The sequence below is a fragment of the Nuphar pumila genome, chromosome 7 (assembly GCF_984573655.1).
Source record: "Nuphar pumila chromosome 7, dmNupPumi1.hap1.1, whole genome shotgun sequence".
NCBI classification, from domain to species: Eukaryota; Viridiplantae; Streptophyta; class Magnoliopsida; order Nymphaeales; family Nymphaeaceae; genus Nuphar; species Nuphar pumila.
In genome coordinates this window covers 121941637-121950248 of record NC_143255.1, presented here as the reverse complement: position 1 = coordinate 121950248, position 8612 = coordinate 121941637, and positions in this window count along the sequence as shown.

Sequence of the window (8612 nt, the reverse complement as noted above, 5' to 3'; positions counted from 1 at the left end):
CTCCCGAGTCAAGAATCCAAGAACACATACCTGGAGGCTATGTAGTCAAAAACGCTAGGCGGTGCTAGTCGGTGGACCCCTAAAAGGCCTAGTCGAAGACTAGGCATGACTAGTTGGTACCTTAATTTAAAAAATAAAAAATGCAAATGAACTACTAAAATTAGTAACAAACATGTATGTAACATAAAATCAACCAACAATAAGCAATAAACCAAAAAAAAACATGTCAAACATTACAAAACTTGCCCAAATATTAAAAAAATTGAATAAGCAAAGCAAACAACTATCAACAAATGCCAAATAATTTAAAAATAATCTAAATTCTTAAAATAAAGTGCTAAAACTAACACTAAACATGTATCCAATATAAATTAATCAACAACAAATGCACGAAGCATAAGATATTGCTATCGTCAAGCATAGTAAACATGTTATATTACAAAACATTCACAAATATTATTAAGACTTACAACAAAGATGTATCCAACATGAAATTAATCAACAAATGCACAAAGTACAAAATATCACTATCGTGAAGCATAGCGGCATAGTAAACTTGTTATATTACAAAACCTAACAAAAAATTAAATTAAGACACATCTACATACATAAACAAAAACACATAACAATTCAATGTCATATCTACATAAATAAACACACATAACAAATTAATAAAAAAAATAAAAAATGCACATAACTAGTTGTAGGGTATTGAGTTTTCCCACCTAGGCTGGAAAATTGGTACCCCTGAAGGGAGAAAACTAAGAATCTGGCCAATTTTTAGTTTTTCCTTCGACTAGCTTGACTAGGCGCCTAGTCGGCGCCTTTGACTACATAGCTTAGAGGAAAAGAGGAAGTAGTGGCAGCACCCGGCATTGAAGATGATGACTTGAGGAGTTGTTGGAATGCCTTCGTTAGTTGACAATGGGTATCTTTAATATCTTCATTTTTGCTTGATTCTTCCTTCTTGGGTATAGATTATCCTACGGAAGCCACATTGTTTTTAAGATTTGAGCATGCCGATTTGATATGACCCGATTCATTACAAAAGTGGCAAACAAATTTTTTCGATCCTTCATTCTTGTTTCGCCTTCCAAAGTGTAGGGGCTTGTAAGTTCTTACATTGTTGCCTGATCTAGACACAGCTAACACTTCATCTCCTCCTTTAGTCATGCTAAGATGAGTTTCTTCTTGACATATTTTGGCAAAAGCTTATTTTAGAGGCAATGGAGAAGATCTGTGAAGGAGGGATGATCTAACTTGTTCATATTATGTGCGTATATCATGCAAAAAAGATATTTAGTTTCATTTGCTCAGGCCTAAGTTTCACATCCTCAGTGGCTGCCCACTTTGGTTCTAGGAGTGCTAATTCATCCCATAGAGGGGATAGGGAACTAAAGTAGTCGTCGATGCTCATGTCCCCTTGTTTAGTAGTTCTAATCTTCTCTTGCAAGAAGTATCGTTTTGCAAGGTCTTTTTTAGTATACATGAATTTCACAATCGACCATGCCTATTTTGCCTTTCTAAATTTGACAATATTGTCACATATTTTAATATCTACATTAACTTCGCCTGTGTATAATTGTTTAGTTATACACTGTCGGTCCCAAGCCCGGATAAAGGAGAAGGGTTGCAGTAGGCCAGTGATAACCAACATAGAAACTTAGTCATACCCTATGAATATGAACCAATATGAGAATTTCGTTGGGGCGTTCCCTACTGAGCGACGCGCTGTACTCTATAGGCCCGGAGGCTGTGATAATTGGGCAAGGGTTGCTAGGTCGTCGCACGGAAGTGACACGTCACACTGGCGCTCGGATGTGGTGTCAAATAGGCAAGGGTTCCCTCACTTTGTTGGACGGGTGGGGGTAAAGAAGTTAGTCCAAGACCATAAAATTAGGTTAGCCACTTGCAACATAGGGTCTTTAACTGATAAGTTGGTAGAGTTAGTAGATATTATGTGTAGGAGAAAGATTGATATTTTATGTCTACAAGAGACCAAATGGGTGGGTGAGAAGGCAAAAGTGATAGAACCTCAGGGATATGAGATTTGGTATATAGGAATAAATAGAAATAGGAATGGAGTAGGGATTGTTATGAGTCATGAGTTTATAGATAATGTAGTTGAGGTCCGTAGGAAGGGTGATAGGGTTTTACTTATTAAATTAGTATTAGGTACAAATATTATTAATATTATTAGTGTTTATGCACCTCAAGTAGGTTTAGATGATTCCATTAAGCATCAATTTTGGGAATATTTAGATGGAGTAGTACAAGAGATATCTTATGGTGAAAAGCTTTTCATCGGCGGTGACCTTAATGGACATGTAGGCATTAGTAGGGATGGGTTTGAGAGTATCCATGGAGGCTATGTTATAGGAGAAAGAAACGAAAGTGGAGAAAGGATTTTAGATTTTGGTTTGTCCTATAATATGATCTTAGCAAACACTTGGTTTAGGAAGAGGGAGTCTCACCTAGTAACATTTAAAAATGGGGTTAATACGAGTCAGATAGATTTTTTCCTACTTAAAAAGAGAGATAGGGGTTATTGCATTGATTATAAAGTTATACCGGGAGAAAGTGTAGTTACACAACATAGAGTCCTAATTTTAGATCTTAGAATTAGACAATGCCACAAAAGGGATAGACAAAGGATAGATCCTATAATTAAGTGGTGGGCACTGAAAGGAGCTAAAGAAAGAATGTTTGTAGAGCAGGTAGTTAAGGAAGTTGATTGGTGTCTCGAGGAGGATTCAGACTCAATGTGGAATAAGATAGCGGGTGGCATCAGAAAGGTGGCTAAGGAGGTATTGGGTGAGTCTAAAGGCGGTGCACCGCTAAGTAATGATACATCATGGTGGAACGAGGATATCAAATTAGCTATTAAGGTTAAAAGCGAGTGTTATAGAAATCTAAGTAAGAGTCGTGATAATGAGAATTTGGAGAAGTATATGATAGCAAAGAAGGAAGCGAAAAAAGTAGTTCGAAACGTGAAGGATAAGGTATATAACGAGGTTTATGACAAGTTGGATACCAAAGAGGGCGAGAATGATATTTATAGGCTTGCAAAGATGAGAGATAGAAAATCGAGGGATTTGGGTATGATTAGATGTATCAAAGATGAAACACAAAGGGTTTTAGTCAAAGATGAAGAGATTAAGGAAAGATGAAAATATTATTTTGATAAGCTATTTATTGGAAGTCATGCTCAGGATCTTAGAGACTTGTTTATTCCTTTTCATGAGATGAATCGTGACTTCATGCACAAGATTCAAAAGAGAGAAATTACAGAGGCTTTGAAGAAAATGAAATCAAGAAGGGCAATTGGCCCAGATGGTATACCTATCGAGGCATGGAAATGCTTGAGAGAGAAAGGTTTAGAATGGTTGACAAATCTTTTTAACAAGATTTGGCGGACAAATAAGATGCCTAATGAGTGAAGGAAGAGTACTTTGGTGCCTCTATATAAGAATAATGGTGATATACAAGATTGCACAAACTATCGTGGTATAAAACTCATGAGTCATACTATGAAACTTTGAGAGAGGGTGATTGAGTCTAGGTTGAAGAAGGTTGTCATGATATCGGAGAATCAATTTGGTTTTATGCCTGGAAGATCAACTATGGAAGCTATACATCTTCTTAGACAACTTATTGAGAGAAATAGAGAGAGGAACAAAGATTTGCATATGATTTTTATTGATTTGGAGAAGGCATACGATAGAGTACCTAGGGATGTTCTTTGGTGAACAATGATGAAGAAAGGTGTTTCTCTAAAGTACATTAGTATAATTAAGGATATGTATGAAGGAGTAGTAACTAATGTCCATACTTGTGGAGGGGTGACAATGAATTTTCCTATAACGGTTGGGTTACATCAAGGATCTGCTTTAAGCCCTTTCCTATTTGCTATAGTGATGGATGAGCTTATGAGATCAATTCAAGAAAATGTGTCATGGTGTATGTTGTTTGCTGGTGATATTGTTTTGATTGATGAGTCTAGAGCTGGGGTTAATGCTAAGTTAGAATTATGGAGACAGACATTGGAAGCAAGAGGTTTTAAGTTGAGTAAGAGTAAAACATAATATATGAAATGTTGGTTTAGTAAGCAACAAAGTAGTGATGGGAGTGTAGTGAAGCTTGGTGAGCAAGAAATACCGGTGGATGATTGTTTCAAATATTTGGGATCTATCATTCAAAAGTATGGAAAAATTGATGGAGATGTAAATCATAAGATAAACGTTGGGTGGATGAAATGGAAAAGTGCAATTGGAGTGTTGTGCGATCGTAGAATGCCATTGCGGTTGAAGGGAAAGTTTTATAGGACGACTATTAGGCCCGCTTTACTATATGGTACGGAATGTTGGGCTGCCAAGAGACATCATATTCAAAAAATGAGTGTAGCTGAGATGCGTATGCTTAGATGGATGTGTGGAAATACAATAAAAGATAAGATTCAGAACGAGGAGATACGTAAGAAGGTAGGTGTTGCACCCATTGAAAATAAGATGAGAGATAATCGTTTACGGTGGTTTGGACATATTCGACGAAGGCCTAATGATGCTCCAGTTAGAAAGGATAGAGAAATGGGAAAATATATTAGTTAAAAGAGGTCGGGGTAGGCCTAGGAAGACTTGGATGGAGATGATAGGAAAGGATATGATTGCTTTGAACCTCACCGAGGACATGGCATTGGATAGAAATGATTGGAGGAGAAGGATTCATGTGGAAGATCCAGAATGATTTTCTTTTTTGGTTCATATCGTCGACCCCAATTGTTTTGGGATGAAGGCGTAGTTGTTGTTGTTGTATTTTAATATCTACATTGTTCATAAACCATGCAAGAATCTTAATATAGTTACTCTTTCAATTCTCTACTTTTAGTTGATACTCATGAATGACTTTCATTTGTGCATCTCCTTCAAGAGCTTTTTCTTGATGAGCTTTTGTTGAGGCTCGAGAATAGTGTCCATCACATATCCCTAAAGTTTCTTCCTTTTGAAGTGGTTCTTCTTTGCGGTAGACCACATCATATAGTTGCTCCTAATATGTTTGAACGGAAGATCTATCTTAGCATCTTACTCCATGATGAAGTTGAAGAACAAAAGAGAGATGGATAAAGAGAGAAAGAGGAAAGTGACTATAATCACATCCACCACTATATTTATGAGCACTTGATCCCTTGATCATCGTGAACAACTTGTTCCAAGGTCCTTTGGCTCTGATACATTAAATGAAACAAGCGGAAAGCAAAATACAATGTTCACAAGCATAAACACAAGTCCACTAAGGGACAATACAAAGACCAAAGGCAATACAAAAGCACAAAAGTGCTTACAAAGGCTGCAAAGAAACAAACTAGAACACAAGCAAGTAAAAAGTACAAATGTTATTGATTATAAAATGCTTAGGAGAAGCATACACACAAGAGGGGCAAACCGCTCCTGACCCACAGGGCATAAATACTAATAATCGTCAGTGAACATGTTGCTGACCCTCTAAAGTGTAAATGTAATTAATTTAGAAAGCTAATAATTTCAAAAGTGAATTTTGCAATGCATAAATACTAATCTTGGAGCCACACATGCTCTTGTCCCACATGGCCTGCAGTGGTTAACATCTGACCATCAATGCATCTTATGCAAAATCCTCAATAAACATGCAGACACACAATTATTGAAACATGTCCACAGTGTATGTTCATTTATATACAATCAAGAATGTACATATAAAATAAATTGCATATGCATATGAACAAATGCTTGCAACATGCATTTTTCTATCATGATTCATCTCATGTATAACATCCAAACATACACATGATCATGTTAATGCAACATTAAAATAACTTCAAAATCATAAATAGAACACATCTCAAAGCATTATAATAACTCATTTGACAACATTAAGAAGCAATTAAAGCATGCAGGAAATATTTTATCAGGGTGCTAACATGGATCAAAATTATGATCTCAAGGTTGTTAAGATGCCCACCGATATGGTAGTATCAAACCACCTAACGACAACCCTCTCAAATTTTTCATGTAAGGATTTCTGAACAGTCACACGCAGGTAAGTAAAATGTGACATCAAAAGCTTGTTTCTGAGAACTCAGCTTTGGAGAACCCACACTCCAAACGGTCGGCCATCACAAATAGAATAGCTCAGACAGATCTAGACCAGATTTGTCCAAGCAAAATGAAGTGGCAGATCTGTCCAGATCTGCCTGCATGAATGCAACAGATCTGATCTAAATTTATCCACTGACGACTGCCTGCAAGTTTATCTAAATTTACCCGTGTGAACACCGTAAGTCTGGACCAGATTGCATGCATACAGTGTGCAGAAAGAAACATAAAAATATTAAGCTCATAAACAGTTTGGCAAATCCTAACTAAAACAATATTTTTTTTTACAAGTCGTGTATCGATATTGAACCAAATTTGATAGCCTAACGGGGTTCAATACAAGTTCAGTTTAACATAGTCATGACAGCAATTCATAACTCAATATTAAAAACTATTTAGACATGCCTAATTGCATCACTACAAACTTTGACGTCAAACACTCATAGTAACCTCAAAACAACTCTAATATAAACCATGACGATACTAGAAAATAAATCAGATATTACATCTTATTAGAAAATTCGGCTCTACATGATTTTAACATCCAATGATTTTCAGCATGTGTATAATATTTTAATGGCAGGTTTGCAAATATAGTTATTCTGACATCGTGTATAACGATCATAGGTTTTCTACACACATATATGAACACAATTTTATGGTAGTTTGTATAACATAATTAGTGCTATAAAATAAAATTATGTTGTTGCACATTATGACAGAAAATCAACTATGCTTTATCGTACAGCCGACTGATTTTCAGTCTTAATAAGCATGTCTAAAAGTTGCTTTTACAAACTCAGCCACATCATCAACAAAATATATATAAAAATTAGCATGCTGTAACAATGAATTTGTATGCACCCATCAATCTGCAGATATGAACCAAATCGGATCCCTTATAGGAAAAGACAGATCTGTCCACATGGACAGTGAGACAGGTCTATCTACACGCAAAGTGTGACAAGTCTGTCCATATGAACAATAGAACATATTCAGTTATAAGTGCAAAATCAGAAAAATCGAATACATGCCATGACAGATATAAATGGTTGATTTAACATTATATATTTTCTTGTATTCTAAATCAGAATTTTCCTTTTATTTCATTTTTTTCACCAAAAACATTACATAAACTTAATTTAGGCTATTTCTTCCCGTTCGAATTGATAGAAGAACTTGTACCTTCGATCGAAAATGAAAAATGACAAAAAATATATGTCGAACAATCGGAACGGAACAAGATCCCTCTCCTTCTTCTTCTTCCTACTTTTTCTTCTTTTCTTTCCTTTTTTCTCTTCTCTTTTTTTTTCTTTCTTCTCTCTCTCTCTAGAAAACAAAATCTAGAAAGAGGAGTGAGTTAAACCTTTTATAAAAAAAAAATTCTTCTAGAGAGAGGGTGACGTCCATTCTCGAGTTTTTCACCTATTTGGCTATGTGATAGAGTTCTAATGTAGAACTCTATTTCTAACATCCTCTTTATTTTTTAACTACTTTTTTATTCATTTGGTATTTTATTTTGTTTTACTATTTTACTTTAACCTCATTTGCGATATTCTAGAATCCCTATATATTTGGTAGAGTTTCCAAAATATTGAACTCTGCCATATAAAAAAATAGAATTAATTAATTTTTAATATTTAATTAACTTTCAGAATACTTATCCAATTTTTCATAAACCTCAAAATTTTAATGAAGGAAAAGTACACAATATTACAATAGTTGTTTGAATTGGCTTTTGATTTTAAGGGCTTGTTTGATGGCACATCATGTGCATTGCGCAGGAGAAAAAAATTGTTTTTCATATTTTTTTTAGCAAACGTTGGATGCGGCATGGGTCCATGATAGAGGCTAAACATCGTTCCACCCCTTGTTATGAAACAAACAAGGACAAGGAACAGTAAAAAAAAAGTCAGGGGAAAGGGGTCCCCTGATGCTTTCTCATTATGTTCTCTCTCTCTCTCTCTTGCAGTTAGGTGTCAAGGCCATCGACGAGAGGCCCTTCTCTCTCTCTCTCTCCTGTGCAGTGGTAGGGCGGTGAGACCAAGGTGTTATCACCTCACTGATGATGTCACCCTGGTCTTTCTCTCTCTTTGTTCTTTTTTTTCTTTTTTATTATGACTCTAGGGCTTTGATTAGGGCTCTTATTTTATTTCATTAGGTTTTTTTCTTTAATTTTATTTGATTAAGGGTTTGAATCAAATTTATTAAATTAAAGCTTTGAATCAAATTTCTTAAATTAAGACTTTTTATAGTTGATTTGATTAAGGTTTTTTATTTGATTAGGGCTTTGAATCAAATTTTTTAAATTATGGCTTTTTGTAATTAATTTGATTAGAGTTTTTTTCTTTGATTAGGGCTTTGAATCAAATTTTTGTATTTAAGGCTTTTTAGAGTTAACTTGATTAGGGTTTTTCTTGTATTTGATTAGGGTTGTTTTTTTTTTCTTTGACTAGGGTTTGAATTAGGGCTTTTTTTATTTGA